Below are 17,759 nucleotides of genomic sequence, written 5' to 3'. Positions count from 1 at the left end.
CCATGAACAAAGCTTCTTTCTTAGAACTGCACGCCTGTGGAACTCTGTTCCGTCTGCCTGCTTCCCACCGGACTACAACTTGGATGTCTTTAAGTACAACGTTAACAAATTCCTAATGAACCACCCCCTTAAGTAAACACTTCATCAAATCTCCAGACTAACGTACTGTACTTGCAATAACCCTTATCTCTGAGTGGCTTCCGGGCCTTGATAAGTGGTTACGACCGTGTAAAAAAAAAGGGTTCATTCGCCATCAGGGGGACAAGCCACCCGCTTCACCAAACAAGTCTGGTAGGGGAACCAGTTTAGTCGCCGGTGACCCGACCAAGAGGCAGGTAGTACTGGGTTACATGGTACCAGTAGCATCTGACATGACCTGACATACATATATATACACACATATATACATATATGTATATATACATATATATATATACATACATATATAGATGTACACGTATATACATACATATATGTATATATACATACATATATATACATATATACAAGCATACATGCATATACTTATATATACATACATATATACATATATACATACGCATATATATAAACATATATATAAACATATATATACATATATCTGTATATATACACATATATACATATACCTGTATATATAAACATATATATATATACATATATATATACATATATATACATATATATGTATATATACATATATATACATGTATATGTACATATATATGCACATAGCTACATATATATACATATATATACATATATACATATATATCCATATATATATGTATGCATATACATATATATATATACGTATATATATAAATGTATACATATATACATATATACATATATGTATATACATATATAAATATATATACATATATATACATATATATATACATATATATCTACATATATATACATATATATATATATTTATATATACACATGTATGAATTTATATACGAGGGACGTGTAATAAGTAATGCCCCTGACCCACTTCCAGTTGTGTCATCGAGCTGAAATTTTGCATGTGCAATGATTTCTATCCTTACGTCTTATGTGGCAAAGTACAGCTCTGAACTAATTGTAGTTTCTGTTTTAGAGGTGTTTGAACTGAGTCAGGTGTGAAATGATCCGGATTTTTTTTTCTATTTTAAAGGACGCACACCACAGGAGACTTTTGATGAAATGATAGAAACTTATGGTGATAATGCCCCATCATATCACCTTGTAAAACGCTGGCATTGTGAATTCAAAGATGGCCGGAAGTCTGTGGAAACAGCTTCCAGACCTGGTCGCCCCCTTCTGCCATTGATGAGGCATCTGTCCGTCAAGTTGAGGCTGCCATTTTGGAAGATCGGCGCATTACTATTCGCCAAATAGCCCAAAATGTCAAGATTAGTACAGGGTCTGTGGAAACTATCAGTCATGACCATTTGCATATGCATTAGGTGTCTGCCAGATGGATTCCCAAGTTGCTCACACCATTCCAGAAGCGAGAACGCGTCAAGTGCTCGAGGATGAATTTGGAGATGTGCCAAGAAGATGAGTCAAAGCACTTGGACTCACCACCTCCAAAGAAGGCAAGTGCGCAGCCCTCCGCTGGCAAGACCAGGATGGAGTAGTTATGACAGATTTTCTGGCAAACGGTATCACAATTACTGGAGACTATTATGCTTCACTTTTGAGGAAATTAAGGGAAGCTATCAAAATCAAGAGGCGGGGCAAGATCAGCAAAGCTACCCTCCTCCTGCATGACAATGCTCCGGTCCACACCTCGCATGTCGCCAGATCAGAAGCACGGGCGTGTGATTATGAAATCCTCCCCCATTCTCCCTACTCTCCTGACTTTGCACCCTCTGACATTAACTTTTTCCCAGCCATGAAGTTGTTTTTGAAAGGAAAGCGTTTTCCAGATGATGCAGCCTTGATTTCTGAAGTCACGTCATGGTTGGAGGACCAACCTGGGGTGTTCTACAAAAACGGTCTCCAGAGCTGAATCAAACGATGGGAGAAATGCATAACTCTGGGTGGTTCCTATGTAGAGAAAGTCTAATAACTGTGCCAAGTTTCGTTGTTGTACTGCTATGGGAAGTGGCTCATTACTTATTGCACGCCCCTTGTATATACTTATATATATTTATATATATATACATATATATATATATTCATATATATACATATGTATATTTATATATATGTACATATATATATATTCACATATATATACATATATATGCATATATAAAGATGCATATATACCTATATATATACAGATATATATATATATAGATGTATACGTGTATATATACGTATATATACATATATATGTACATATATATATATACAAATATATACACATAGATATACATAGATACATATATATACATACATACATATATATATATATAGATACATATATATACATGATAATGTGATGATTGCAGCGTCTTGTCAAACGAGTGCCATTCCTTTAGACATTTAAAGTCCATGAGCCCCAAAATGACTTCTATCGCCACACGGCAATTTTAATAGACAAATGCCTGAGGGAGTATCTATACACATATATACATATATATCCCAACATATATACATATATATACATATATATACATATATATATACATATATATATACATATATATAAACATATATATATACATATAAATATACATAGGTATATATACTTACATATATATATACATATACATACATATATACAAATGCATATATATACGTATATATACATATATATACATATATATACATTTATAGATATAAACATAAATATGCATATATATACATATATATACACATATATACATATATGTACATATATGTATATATACATATATCAATATATGTACATATATATGGATATATATATATATATATATATATATCTATCTATATGTACATATATATGTACATATATTTAACTATACATATATACATATATATACATATATATATACGTACATATATACATATATACATATATATACATATATGTTCATATACATATATACGTATATATATACACAAATATACATATATCTACATGTATATACATATATATACACATATATACATACATATATACATACATATATATACATATATACACATAAATATACATATATATATACATGCATATATACATAAATATATATACATATATACATATATATTTACATATACAAACATATATACATATATACATATATATATATGTATATGTATATATATATACATATATATATATGTATATGTAGACATATATATATGTACATATTTATATATATACATATATGTACATATATATACATATATATACACATATGCATATATATACATATATACATATACATGTATATAGATACATAATTATATTCATATATATACACATGTATAAATATATACATATATACATATACATGTATATATATATACATAATTATATGCATATATATACATAATTATATACATATATATACATACATATATATACATATACATACATGCATATATATACATATATACATATATATACTTATATACATATATAAATACATATATATACATAATATATACCTATATATACTTATATATATATATATGTACATATGATGATTGCTGCATCTTTCCAGATGATCGCCGTCACACTGAGTGCTTCCAATCTTTCCGTCCATGCCATCTCACATGACTCTGCACCCCTGCCGCAGATTTGCACATCCTGAAGCAGATATGACACACAAATTGAGCAATTTCCATCGAGTTGACTTCCTCTGGAGGTTGAAGGGTACTCCTATGAACAATCACATGTCTTCTCAGACCAGCAGTAGTCTTGCAAACTTTACTGCATGTCAAACACATCATTTGGTCTGTACTAATAGGTGCAAAGTTTACCTGAACAGGAGTTTTGTGCGACTTAATGTGGTTGACGTAGCCAGCTTTTGACAAAAGCACTCGTTCACAAGTGTCGCACTTCCAGCTCTGTGTATCATGGTTGAGACCATCAATAAAACCTTTGCGAAGCTTTCGCTTCAGATTTCTGTGGGCCTGCTTTCTTTTCTCTAGAGCGTCACAACTCTCACGTACAAGCTTTCTCCACTTCGGCCTTTGAAGAGTAAGTTCTTCCCATGTGTTGATGTCGATTTGTAAGACTTTCAAATTATTCTTTGTAAAGTCCCTGAACCTCTTCATAGGCTTGCCATTTTCCAACTCCCCGTAAAAAAATTGTTTTGGCAGCCTACAATCTTTCATTCGAACCAAGTGACCCACCCAACGCATGTGAGATCTGATTACAAAGTTCTCAACACTAGAGCAACATGCTCTCATGAGGACTTCAGTATCGGGTACTTGTGCTTGCCACTTGATGTTTAAGATGCGTCTCAAGCATTTTAGGTGAAATCGTTCAAGCCACTTAATGTGCCTTTGATGCAATATCCAGGTCTCCGATGAGTACAACAATGTGGTCAGCACACAAGTCTTGTAAACGCAGATCTTAGTCTGTGATGCCACGATCAGACCACACTCTCTTTTCCAACCTTCCAAAAGCAACAGATGCCTTCTGAATTCGCCTGTGGATTTCAGTATCAAGACAGCCATCCCTCGACAGAGAACTACCAAGGTACACAAATGAATCAACCACACCCAGTCTAGCACCACAGACCATGATGTTTGGCTCCACGTATGATTGGCCCGGTGCAGGAGTGAACATCACCTTTGTTTTAGAGAGACTAATCCTCAGACCAAAGGCAATGCAGGAGTCAGCAAAGTTATTCATTATATGCTGCATATCAGTCTCAGTCTGTGACAAAAAAAACAGCATCGTCTGCATACAGTAACTCCTTGACCAAGACATGATGTAGCTTGGTTCTGGCATTAAATCTTCTAAGATTAAAAATGCGACCTGTGGTTCGAAACTTTAACATGACACCCCTATCGCAATCACGAAACGCATGAGCAAGCAGAGCAGCAAAATATATAGAGAAATAAGTAGGGGCAGGAATATCACCTTGTTTGACACCATTGTCAACAGGGATTTCATCAGACAATTTTCCGTTAAATGAGACTCGAGCTTTCATGTCCCTGTGCAGTTCCTTGAATATTCTAACAAAGGTTGGAGGACACCCTACTTTCTCCAAAATTAGCCACAGAGAATCCCTGTTAACCGTGTCAAATGCTTTGGTTAAATCAACAAACACTTGATACAGTGGCATCTGTTGTTCAATGCAATTTTCCTGGACTTGCCGGGCTGAAAAAATCATATCCATAGTTCCTCTGCCAGACCTAAAGCCACTTTGTGATTCCGGAATAGCATTAGGACAAATATCCTCCAGTAAGCTGTTTAATAGAAGTCGTGCGAGAACTTTTCCAACAGCTTCCAAAAGCATAATCCCACGGTAGTGGTCACAAACATTCTTCTGTCCCTTTCTCTTAAACAGGGTCACCAAGACACCATCAACCCAGTCATGTGGAACAGGAGCACCTTGCCAGATTTCCTCAACAAAACCAAGGATAGCATTAGCAATATTCGCACCTCCAGTCCTAAGAAGCTCCACCGGAACACCATCCAAACCAGGTGCCTTTCCACTGCTGATTTGTGCGATAGCCAACTGTACCTAAACCAGATTAGGCAAATGATCCATTCTGAATATGGTATCACATTGTGGCAGGCTATCAATTCCATCAGCATCCACTGCTGAGGGATTGTGAAACACATCAATAAAGTGCTCCTGCCATCTCCTCAATATATTCTCTGCATACTTAATGACCACAGAACCATCTTTCGACATCAGGGGTGATATTGAAGAGGTAGCAGGACAAAATACTCGGCGCAGGAGTCCATAAAATTCCTTCGCATTATATATATATACATATATATACATATATATATATATACATTATATATATATATATATACATATATACATATATATATACTTATATACATATATAAATACATATATATACATAATATATACCTATATATACTTATATATATGTACATATATATACATATATACATACATATACATATATATACATATATGCACATGTACGTATATATATACATATATATGTGTATATATACATATATATATAAATATATATACATATATATACATATATATAAACATATATATATATATATGCATATATGTATATACATATATATACATATATATAAATATATATATATATATATAATATATACAGGGTGACAAAAAAAAACCGGGCCCAAACTCTATTTAGGCACCGTTTCTTAGTGTTTTGTTCGAATGAAATGAAACTTTGGTCATAACTAGTTTATTATATTTAAAGCATCACATCAAAACACTAGTGTCTTTGGCCCTTTTTTTTCTCCGTTGACTGTAAAATGCTCACAAAAACAATTGAATGTCCTCTTTTTTGATTGGTCACCCTGTATACATAAATATATACATTATATATGCATATATATACATATATATACATATATCTATACATATTCATACACATATATCTTTACATACATATATATATACATATGTGTACATATATAGACATATATATCCATATATACATATATATGTACATATATATACATGTATATACATACATATATATACATATATATACCTATATGCATGTATATATACATACATATATATACATATATACGTAAATATATACATATATATACACATATATAAGCATATGTATATATATATACATATGTATACGTATATATACATATATATATACATATTTATATACATATATTTTCATATATATACATATATACATACATATATATACATATATATACATACATATATATACATATATATACATACCTGTATATACATATATATACACATATCTATATAAATATAAATATATATATATACATATATATATATATACATATATATATATATATGTTTGTATATATACAGGGTGACCCCAAAAAACTGGCCCCGACTCTAATTAGGCCCCGTTTCTTAGTGTTTTGTCCGAATGAAATGAAACTTTGTTCATAAGTAGTTTATTATATTCATAACATCACATTAAACCACTAGTTTCTTTGGCTTTTTTTTTTTAACGTTCTACAGCATATGTTCTAGATGGCCTCCATTTAGCTCCGTGCATTTCTTGAGGCACAGCACGAAGTTATCCATGACGTTCTTACAGACCGAATTGTTAATGGCTCTCATCTCCTCCCTGATTGCTTCCTTGAGTTCCGTGATTGTTTTGAATTTCTCTGCGTAGACTCTGTTCTTAAGATAGCCCCAAAGTCACCCTGTATATACATAATTATATATATATATACATATATATATATATACATGATGGCAAACGGACATTCAATGAGGGCTGATGCAAAGATGGGCGTCAATGGCAATAAGGATCTGGAACTTTCAGTGTCTGGCCTGGTTGGTGTTCCGGGCACCACAGTTTAGACCCGGTCATCGGTCAATGTGCAGGACTATAGAATGCTCATAGAAGTGACCGTCTGGCACGTGCATTTAGTTGTGCTTATGTTTGCGTTATTCGGTTCCAGAGATATATTAAATAATGTCAATACTCGAGAACGAGTTGCTGCCATGATATATATCATTATTTTTTGTGGGTACAAAACTTTATTATAGCTATGAAAAAGTGAAGACTGATTTTTTTTGTATCCATGATAAAAAGAAGGACGACGGAAATATTTAATGAAGGTTAAGAAAAAAATAGATAATAGGGTTGGCTGACCAGGTTTCGCCCTCACTTTTCAAAAGCCAAGTCGAGAGTTTTCTCATTTTTTTTTAGCATTATAGGGAAACGAATTTAAACGTGGGGAACGACTAACATAAAATCAAATTATCGAGGGTAGAGAAAAAAATGAGAGGAACGACTAAAATAAATCTATCGTTATGATATGGGGAGAAAACGCCTTAGAGACAAATCAAGTCCAAACCCTCCGTCCTTCTTTTTATTATGGATACAAAACCTCAGTTTTCCATTTTCATAGCTTGATATATATATATATATATATATATATATATATATATATATATATATATATATATATATATAAGGGAGTAGTCACCAACAATGTGCATTTTTTAACATTATATATATATATTAGATCAGTCTGACGTAAAACACATTGAAACATAAAATGTTTAAATTTCAATGTTATTTCACGCGGTTAACGGTATTCGAAAGAAGATGCGGTCCTTGCTAATCAAGCCAGAAATGACTTGTGTCGCTGGGTTCGAATCTATCGACTGGTGCTAAGCATGACACCCCGCATTGAAGATACCTGAAAGGATGAAATACTTGTGTCTGTTGGTATTTAATTATTATAGTATATATATATATATATATATATATATATATATATATATATATATATATATATATATATATATATATATATATATATTATTTAAAAACCAGAAAAAATCCTAGAAAAATTTTATTAAATGATAAAATCATTTTTTTTTGTCTGAAACTTTCGGTATTAATACACATTTATCAAAGAAGAGTATTGCTTTTAGTTTTTTCTTTCTTCGTTTTTTTTTTCTTGATTTCAGATGTTACAATCTTTGGGATTAAGACCTCGTTGGGTGAAGAAAAATCGGTACTCAGTCTGAATTGATGTGCACATTTCGCTGGTTGGCACGAATTTTTAATAAGAGACTTGTTGTCATATCTTAGAAGACATTTCGTAGATAAATTACAATTGTTTGAAAACCAGAAAATGCCAAGGTAAATTTTATTAAATGATGAAAACATCTTTTTTTGTCGTAGACCTTCGGTGTTCACACGCCCTTATCTAAGAAGACTATTGCTTTTTATGTTTTTCTTTTTCTAAGAATAAACATTTTTTCATCACTCCATGAGGACTTAATCCGAAGGACTGCAACATTTAAAATGAAGAAAACAAACAAACAAACAAACAAAAAAAACGCCACCCCCCAAAAAAACACTTAAAGTAACAGTCTTCTTTGATAAGGGTTTGTTAACACCGAATTGATTTTATCATTTAATAACTTTTCCCTTGGCATTTTCTGTTCTTCAAATAATTGTAATTTACCTACAAAATGTCTTCTAAGATGTAACAAGCTTCCCATATATATATATATATATATATATATATATATATATATATATATATATATATATATATATATATATATATATCCAGCCAGCTGCGTTGCGTAACTGCAGAAAAAAACAACACTTCCTAGTGTATATATAATCAATAGTGACACAAGTACTGACATCTTGATCAACATAAATAAATATAACACATCGTAGCTTACAACGATAATAAACGCAACCTACATAATAAAGAATAAAAATGATTTGCCAATATTATTTTTCGTGATTTTTGGAGATGTTGATAAAAACTTAGTTTGAAGTAAAAATAAGGATTTAATTTAAAAATCTTATTAGAATTAATTATTAGAAGCCTAATATTTTAAGGGTTATACAATAATAGGTTAGTCTACTCTTTTAAGATTTTATACTAGTTCTCAGTATAGATAAAATAAAATAGTTCGCGTTAGCAGCTTAAACAGATGAAACCACAGAGTTGCCAGGTTCGCTTTTTAAAGGCCAAAATTTGTACTAAATGGCTAAAAACAGTTTGTCTTTAGCTTTAAAATTTGATCTTTTTAAAGGCTATTTTCCACAAATGTCTAATAATAATTAAAGAATATTTGCTGATAATAATTAAAGAATGATTAAAGAATTAAGAAAAAACGTTATTAAGAATTTGCTTTACTTAATATTATTTTAGTTTAAATAATTATTTTATGTTTTAATACTTTTCCTTTTTATTTTTAAACTCTTAAATTTATAAATAATATGATACAAAATTGTTTTATTTTTCACATTATTTTTAGTCTTTTTTAATAAATAATTAATAAATAATAAATTGAAAATGAATAATGCAATATGTATTTATGAAGGTTATCTCCAACTTTAGTTTAGTAAGTTTCCAATTTGGTCCCTTTTTATTTCTGCTTTTTTTCTCTAAAAGTTTGGCTTCAAACATTTATTATAGTCAGACATAGTAGCAATTCACGCCATTCATTTGACAATCGAATGACAGTGGAGGTCCCGATCTCGGCAATCAGTTCAGCAGAAACTGGGTCATTTTGGTGGCTTTTTATCTGGCGGGCTAAGGTATTTTTTCTGGATAGTCCTTGGGAGTATACTCTCTAAGGCCTTGTTTCCAGGCTTTCGGATGGAGTAAGTTTATTGTTTACTGCCTGATGCACCTTGATCAGGAAAGGCCGACGGTGCTCCCCAGGAACTTTTTAAAAGACTAAAGTGCCCCTCTTTAGGAACGCTCGCCTGACTCTTCTTAATTCCCGACCTTGTGTCACATCTTCCTGTGGTAGGAAGGAAGTAAATAGCAGCATTAATTATTGTTTGACAAAGCTGAAAGTAGGAAATCAAATTCCTTTCTTCAGTCTAATATGCTTAAGGGATGTACAAAGTTGACTGTGGGTTTACTTTTAGCTATATTGTAATTCACATTTTATTATATTATCCTTTAATGTTATCATTCCATGAGTGATGCTTCTGACAAAGGGGAAAGAATTGTTGTTTTCTGAATCGGAATCCATTTAACATTTATACTTGGCTACTTTTGTTTTTAAACCTTGGAGTGGCATCTACGAGAGGCGTGCAATAAGTAATGCCCCTGACCCACTTCCCATAGCAGTAGAGCAACGAAACTTGGCACAGTTATTAGTCTTTCTATACATAGGAACCGCCCAGCGTTATGCACTTCTCCCATCGTTTGATGCAGTTCTGAAGAACGTTATTGTAGAATACCCCAGGTTGGTGCTCCAAATACGACGTGACTTCAGAAATCAAGGCTGCATCATCTGGGAAACGCTTTCCTTTCAAAAACAACTTCATGGCTGGGAAGAGGTGAAAGTCAGAGGGTGCAAGATCAGGAGAGTAGGGAGGATGGGGGTGGATTTCATAACCACACGCCATTGCTTCTGATCTGGCGACATGCGAGTTGTGGACCGGAGCGTTGTCCTGCAGGGGGAGGGTGTCTTTGCTGATCTTGCCCCGCCTCTTGATTTTGATAGCTTCCCTTAGTTTCCTCAAAAGTGAAGCATAATAGTCTCCAGTAATTGTGGTACCGTTTGTCAGGAAATCTGTCATCACTACCCCGTCCTGGTCCCAGAAGACTGTGAGCATGGCCTTGCCAGCGGAGGGCTGCACCCTTGCCTCCTTTGGAGGTGGTGAGTCCAAGTGCTTCCACTGCATTGACTAGGCTTTGATCTCTAGATCATAGTGATGGACCCAGGTTTCATCCTGTGTAATTAGTCTTTTGAAAAACTTTGACTCATCTTCTTGGCACATCTCCAAATTCATCCTCGAGCACTCGACGCGTTCTCGCTTCTGGAATGGTGTGAGCAGCTTCGGAATCCATCTGGCAGACACCTTATGCATATGCAAATGGTCATGAATGATAGTTTCCACAGACCCTGTACTAATCTTGACATCTTGGGCTATTTGGCGAATAGTAATGCGCCGATCTTCCAAAATGGCAGCCTCAACTTGACGGACAGATGCATCATCAATAGCAGAAGGGGGGGGACCACGTCTGGGAGCTGTTTCCACTGACATCCGGCCATGTTTGAATTCACGATGCCAGCGTTTTACAATGTGATATGATGGGACATTATCACCATAAATTTCTTTCATTTCTTCAAAAGTCTCCTGTGGTGTGCGTCCTTTCAAATACAAAAACCGGATCACTGCTCGACATTCAACAGGCTCCATTTCACACCTGACTCAGTTCAAACACTTGTAAAACAGAAACCACTATTAGTTCAGAGCTGTAATTTATCACATAAACCGTAGAGATATAAATCATTGCACATGCAAAATTTCAGCTAGATCAGACAACTGGAAGTTAGTCAGGGGCATTACTTATTGCACGTATTAGCCCCTTATATAAATTGGCTTCATGCTTTGTCTGGAGCAGCAGTAGCAGCAGCGACCTTGCTGTTTTAATGGCATCGGCAACCACGGCCCTCCAAATTGTAATCTTGGTAATCTCGAGAAGACAAGTAAAGACGGCAATTTCTAGTTGCTTTCCGTCTTGATTCGCCATGGGTTATACGCGCTTCAGATACCAAACCTGGAAATTTATACGACTCGGCGCGGTACATACAGCTCCTAGCCTGGAGCGAGTTCCATAAAAATTAAAGTAAATGATCCTGAAAAGAAAAGAGATTTAACCTCTTTCTACAATGAATTCAATTCAATAATATTAATAATAACAACAGCACGCATTTACCTTTCATGCAGTCTTGTATATAGAAGATCCTTTTGCTGGTTTGGCTACATTGTAATCAAGTAATCCATGACTTTACATTATGCGTAACCCGAAATCTTTTGCGATAGATAAGTAGACCTGAAAAAGAGAAAAAAGAAAAAGAATAATAAAAAAAGGTCTATTCATTGTGAACACGTCTAACTTATATCAATTTATGAAATATTTCTTTGTGTTTAAACTCTAAGTAAACATATTCAGACATCAGTCTAAAACAGGGACCCCGCGGGCCGGTGTATGTTACGCTTACTGGTCGCAGAAATCGTGAATCATTAATCATTAATGAAAAAATAAAGAAAACGTACATATGCGGACCTCTATAAACTTAAATGTTTAAAACCATAATTAAAATAAATGTTGATAAATAAAAAAAATAAAACAAAAACAATAAAAACAAGAACAAAAGAAAATCTAAATTAAAACAAAATGAAAATTTATATATTTCAATTTTTTGTGAAATTTTAAAATAAATACTAAGAATCTATATATTAATAGGATAGCGCGTGTGTTATTTATTTTGTGTCACGCTTACATCCGAGTGACTGTCGTTTACTTGTTATGGACTTCTATTTCTTGTAATAAATAATTTTACTAAGAATTCTTCATAAGTTTGGGTTTCGGTTATAGCTGATGGCACTCAAGTCATTTACTTTTTTTTATAAATAATTTTATTAAGTTGGCGCAAAAATAACGTCGGTTTTTTGACGCTCAAGTATATATATATATATATATATATATATATATATATATATGTATATGTATATATATATGTATATGTATATATATATGTATATATATATATGTGTACATGTATATATATACACATATACATATACACATATATATACATATACATATACATGTATATATATATATATATATATATATATATATATATATATATATATATATATATATATATAGTTTATTATATTCAAAACATCACATCAAAACACAAGGGTCTTTGGTCCTTTTTTCTCTGTTCTACAGCATATGTTCTAGATGGCCTCCATTTAGCTTTTGTTTTTTTTGGGTCACCCTGTATAAACTTAATTACGTAAGACGTTTACTTAGTCATGAGTGACGAAAGGAAAACAACCTAGCCCCGTAAATTAGATAAAATTGTTCAGTTCGAATTTCTGTACAGATTCCAGAGTTAGACGTACAGTTTCCCTGGTTTATCAAGACGAACCAAAAGAAGGTCGGAGGTGACATCGACAGAAACATTGTGAGAATAATACCCGAGATGAGAATACTAATCCAAATAATCCAAACAATGCAGGTATAAATATAATTAAAATCAAATGTAGTATGGATCATAATCCTTCGAGGATCACTTTAATAATGTTTGTAAATGAGTTTTATTACAAGATCAAACGATAAAATTGTCGCCCTAGAAAAGACGACATGATTCCATTTCCGTTTGATGAAAACCGTTTTTTTTTGCAGACCATCTATTAGTTGTGTACAAATCCCAAGACCAATAGGAGCCTTCTATCTTTTCTGAAAATGATGCAATGTTCAACGAGCGAGATCGGAGATGCGCCGCTGTACAACTCATGCTCCCTACCGATCCAAATTGTGACAACAACATTGCCAACACCCTCAACATGCATCGCTAGATTGCAACGAATAATAGAGGCGTGCACAGGGTGATAAAAATAAAGTTTCCGGTCACGGTTATTGTCTTTGGTGTGGTTTCAAGTGAGAGCCATATAATTCCACCTCACATCTTAGAAGTCGGCTTAAAAGTCAACACCAAAGTGTAGCTAGATGTGCTGAAGAGCATGGTGGTCCCATGGTACAATTTACGCTTGCAGACCCTGTGTGTGGCAGCAGGACTCGGTGCCGGCCCACAAGTCCAAAGGGCCCCAGGCTTGGCTTCAGAAGGAGTGCTACGACTTTGTACTCTTCTCTCACTGTCCCACCCCTCCATGGACTACTTCGTTTGGTCATACGCCGAGAACATAACCAACATGATCTCTCACAACACCAAAGCCAGCCTGATCCTCGCCATCCACCGAATATTCGCCGAGCTCCCGCTGGTGCTTGAGGAAAAGGCATGCTCCCAGTTTCGGTCCGCATCGAGTGTGTTTCAAGGCCGCTACATTGAATACAATCATATAATCATTTAACATATTCAAGTGCCTCGAATTGATTTTTTTTTTAAATAAAACTTTTGAAATAAAGCTGTAGTGTTGTTTTCTATTAGGACGACACTTTTCTCGTTCCACCTTGTATTGTAAACCAGTTCAGGGGCGGGTATTTCTATTAGTATTATACGTATTCGTTTGATCTGTTCTAATCTACTTATGTATTTTAAAATTATAGAATACAGCTCGAAGAATAGAATACGATAGATTAACCGAATTAAAGAAAATGTTTTGAATATCTCTATTAATATAATTAGGCCAATTTTGTAGAGATTATTTTCTTTCACGAACTCTTAGCTACAGTATTAGCTAGTATACCGGTCTCTGTATGAACCGAGAATGCTGAAACATTCAATTACACTTTTCTAATAATTGTAAAAAGTCAGACTGTAAAAAGCAACGTGACACTGCAATGTGAAAACCGGACGAAAAATATATAAAAAACGCCCGAAGTTAAGGTTTATATTTTCTTCTTTTTTTTTTTTACAATAAATAGTTAAGGAGTTTCAGAAATCGAGATTATTTCAAATTTTGAAAATTACAATCTTTCTGTGTTATTTATTTATTTAACAGCAACAGGTTTGTTTCAAAAAGTTGTATCGCCGGGTTCATTTAGAAATGTCTTGAAAAAGTCAGCGACTGCGCAAGGTAAAAGGATCACATTTACATTCGGCAAGCTGACTGTTGTTGGCAGTTTGCTATGAAAACTTTTAAAGGTTAAACAGGTGAGTTCTTATGGTTGTGAGTTGGAATGCTGAGGGAGGAGAAGAAATGGTTTTGTTTTGAGTGATAATTTTATTTGAGTCAGAGAGAGAGAGAGAGAGAGAGAGAGAGAGAGAGAGAGAGAGAGAGAGAGAGAGAGAGAGAGAGTTGTGATACACTCCGAGCAGACGGTACACGTGCAGTCTACTATTATGAACTCGTATAGCTATTATTGGAACAACTAGTCGGAACGCATGCGGCCATCATGCAACAGGACAATATTCAGTGGCCAGTATCCCCATATCAACGAGGACTAGGATTAGCGCCGAGACCAGAACTTAAACTCGAACTATCACGACACAATCACTCGGAATATGAATGACTTCTAAGCTACGATCGTATCATAGCATTGCAAGCACTTCAAATAAATAGAAAACGTACTGTTTAAGTAACAACTGTGAAAGAGAGAGAAAAAAAGAGAGGATTGCTTACGTGGTGGCACCGGCCTCGGGTGTGTGTATTTATTTGCTTCCCCACTGAGCAAATTAGGCACAATGCCGTTTTTTAATGTGAAGAGATTGGGGAAATGGGGACCAGCTCCTCGGAGAGTAGAGGAGCTTGATAGTGATAATTGGTATGAAGGTTTTCCCCTACCTTGACCAATAACTGATTGCCACAAGAACAATGGTCTTCTATGTGGGGTTTCCCCACATATGGTCTTTGATTTTGGCCCGAAGGCCAAAAAAAAAAAAGGCTCGGAGCCGAGACTGGCGCCCGGCCGAAACTTCGTCCAACCGGCCTCGAAGGTAGAATTCCAATCTGAGTGTTTAAGAGGGCGAGTCTTTTATAGATTTGGAGGAGTAATGGGAGGCACGAATCTTTTGTTATAAAAGGAAAGTATCTCTGAGTAGTGGTCAGTTGTGTTTATGAAGTACTCGCGAACGATTGGCACAACCTTTGTTACTCGACCCCAGTAGGGGGGGATCGCATAGGGCATCTTTTGCAACCTCTCGAAGCTTACGCAATCACTTGGTAATCACCTTTTCCCACACAACGGCATGAAAATGCTTTTACTCGGTTCGAAAATGATCTAGTGTGGAGCAAACAAGTAATCCAGATAGGCGACAAAAACAATGTCTTCGGAAGGTTAAAACGGGTTAAAAAATTCGAAAGAATAAACAAAATTATGATAGAATTCAGCCCAATAAATGTCAAAAAGTGTGACAGTAACACTTATTGGTAAGATTTCTATCAGTATTTTGTTTATTTTTTTTCGAATTTTGAACCAGTTTTGAAGCCCTAAAGACAGCGTGTTTTCGTCACCCGTTACATTTTGATACATGCAATTAAAATTTAACGTAAGATTTTTTAAAAAGTATAATTATTAGTAATATTTGAAATCTCGTAACGATATTTAAAAAAAGTACAATCGTATATATTAATTATTTATCAAATTATTCATTTAATGAGTAATTATTATTATTAGAATTATGTATTATATTTTTCTTTAATTTATTTTTGTTTTATTTTACTTCAGTTGAAGTTCTCAGAAATCAAGGGGCCCACAACCTGGGGCTAACACTTGAACTCTATATGAGATACATAGATATTCGAATGTTCTATTTACGTTCTTTATCTCTCAAACACTGAGTTAGTAAAGAAGTTGAGAACATAATTTACTTCCCCCCAATTAATCATTTTCATACGTTGTAGTATATCTTTCATTTTGGTCTCTTGGTCTTACTGGATTCCAGGACAAGAATTTATCTAGTCTGGTGGAGTATCCAGCTTCGTGCTATTACTTGAGGTAACATCACTTGGAGAAGGTACACCATTCCCCGTAAAGCTAATGTGGGTTAGCCATAGTGAGGAGATCTTATTTGGGCAGCGAATACTATGTGATTTTGAATATTTGGTCATTGAAGTTGGAAGAAGTATCCTCATGCCAGGTTGTTCTGACAAACCCTTGTACGGAGAGACCTTAGATACTCGAGGACAGTGTCTAGTAGGCATTCAAGTTCTCTCCTGTATGTTTGTGAGTGCCAACAAGGAAGTATTCAAATTTTTAATTAGCCTCTACAACATATTTTTGTAATATTTTAATATTTAATTTTGGAAATATTTCTGCAGTAGTAACTTTATTTGTTTAAATTATATGTTTGAATTTAATATTTATTTTTGTTTACTTATTGGTCGTTTTTCAGTTAAACTAATTTATCGTTCGTTTTTGTTTTAGAATTATTTATTGTGGATTTTGATTTAAAAAAATATTGTTGTTCGTTTTGATTAAAAATGTATTTATTGTTCGTTTTAATTTAAAAAAATATTTATCGTTTGATTTTAAGTGAATTGTTTGATAATTTTTTATTGACTAAATTCATATTTCATGTTTTGCAACATTGTCTTCTGCTTCAAACATACGTAATTTTACATGCTTAATGTTTTTTATTTTGAATAAAGTTCAGTTTTACTATAAATCAAATCGTGTTCTTTTCTTTTCTTTTTAAATGTAATTTATATGAAAATAAAAAAAATCGTATTTTAGT

At 33.6% G+C, this 17,759-nt stretch overlaps 1 protein-coding gene across 1 annotated transcript in view; it reads right to left on the bottom strand.

Annotated features, from left to right (window-relative positions):
• The window catches only part of LOC145279827 (uncharacterized), a 289,465-nt gene that overhangs the window by 190,343 nt on the left and 81,363 nt on the right, over window positions 1-17,759 (bottom strand). Inside the window, exon 3 of the mRNA XM_080131233.1 lies at window positions 12,323-12,439. The gene's annotated coding sequence lies outside the window, so the exon portion shown is untranslated. The remainder of the gene's footprint in view (window positions 1-12,322; window positions 12,440-17,759) is intronic.

The sequence above is a fragment of the Euprymna scolopes genome, chromosome 7 (assembly GCF_053919585.1).
Source record: "Euprymna scolopes isolate OS-2025 chromosome 7, ASM5391958v1, whole genome shotgun sequence".
NCBI classification, from domain to species: Eukaryota; Metazoa; Mollusca; class Cephalopoda; order Sepiida; family Sepiolidae; genus Euprymna; species Euprymna scolopes.
The sequence above is the reverse complement of the archived record's forward strand: the minus strand, read 5'-3'. Positions and strand labels throughout refer to the sequence as shown.